The following is a 1,168-nucleotide window of genomic DNA, read 5'->3' as shown; positions in this document are numbered from 1 at the left end:
AGCTTGAGCAAAAATGTCAAGCAATGGTGTCATCAACGCGTTACTGTAATCTGACCCCTTGTAACGAGTGATCTAACGCATTACTATTTACAATCCAATAATCAGATTAAAGTTACGTATCCAAGTTACGTATTTGTAATTTTTTTAGAAAACACATATAGTTGCTTTCTTCTTTTTCCTTGGGGAGATACGTTTCATGTGTAACACCAGCGACACAAACGTAAACAATGGAGGGAAAAGAGATGCACATTTTCAAGCTAATGGATGAATTTTTCATTGAGTAATCAAATTACTCTTTCAAAGTAACTATGCGATCCCACTAGCTACACTATATATCATATGTGTGTAGACCTGTCACAATAATATTTTTTTTATTTTTGATAAACAATATTATTGTTGTTTTGAGACCATTTTTAAGTAATAAAATGTTAATGGCAAAATAATAATGCAAGAACACAATCTGAAAGATCAGTAAACTTTAAAATATAATGAACATTTAACAATGCAACTGGAAGACATTTCAAATATCCAAAATAAAACGACAAATAAAATGAATTTTGAAGTCTTCGTAAATAAAATTGTCCTTCAAAAAAAGGTTTAGCTGAGACCAAAGCACCAACCTGAAAGCTTTTATCATACAGTTTTTGGTGGAAAGAGAGAGAAATAAAAAGAGAAGCTATAAATCATGCCCATGGAAATTATTGAATTTGTTTTAATTTATCATGAGCACGGAGCTCGGTTCGTTGTGCGCGTTGAAGCGGACACGCAGCGGCAAGCGCCGACCCCGCCGCATGCGCAGCGTGTTGCAGCGCCTCGTGCACTTCTGGATCTTAGCAACTCGGTGCGGATCACGCGCGCCGCTCTCCCAGGCGGCTCCAATGTAAACCTTAACTATAAACGCCATACATAAATGTCTTGGCTCAAAACCGCGCTCAACCCGAACTGTTAAAACCGCGACTATAACTCAGCCTTCCAGAGGCGGCTGGGCTGATACAATTTACAATCAGTCTACAGTTAACTCACACATTGCGAATAACATTAGACCTGTAACTATCCTGGCTCATGGCGGGGCTGGCAGTTTTGGCGGGTCTGAATCGCTGCCAACAAAAAACTCCGCTTCATCTCCAAGATGACCAACAAAATATGCGTCCAGTTATTGGCTTTTCCA

The 1,168-nt window shown here is 39.0% G+C and overlaps 1 long non-coding RNA gene across 1 annotated transcript; it reads right to left on the bottom strand.

Annotated features, from left to right (window-relative positions):
• Positions 1-701: 701 nt before the first annotated feature.
• LOC107836730 (uncharacterized) lies at positions 702-1,156 on the bottom strand. The gene is made up of 2 exons (XR_001662675.1): positions 1,045-1,156; positions 702-969 (listed from the first exon to the last, which is right to left on the bottom strand). It is a non-coding gene; the product is annotated as an uncharacterized LOC107836730 (long non-coding RNA).
• Between the last annotated feature and the right edge of the window lie 12 nt (positions 1,157-1,168).

This window comes from Poecilia formosa, unplaced genomic scaffold, assembly GCF_000485575.1.
Source record: "Poecilia formosa unplaced genomic scaffold, Poecilia_formosa-5.1.2 Scaffold79, whole genome shotgun sequence".
In the NCBI taxonomy this organism is placed as follows: Eukaryota; Metazoa; Chordata; class Actinopteri; order Cyprinodontiformes; family Poeciliidae; genus Poecilia; species Poecilia formosa.
Note: the sequence above shows the minus strand (reverse complement) of the source record. Positions and strands in the feature narration are given on the sequence as shown.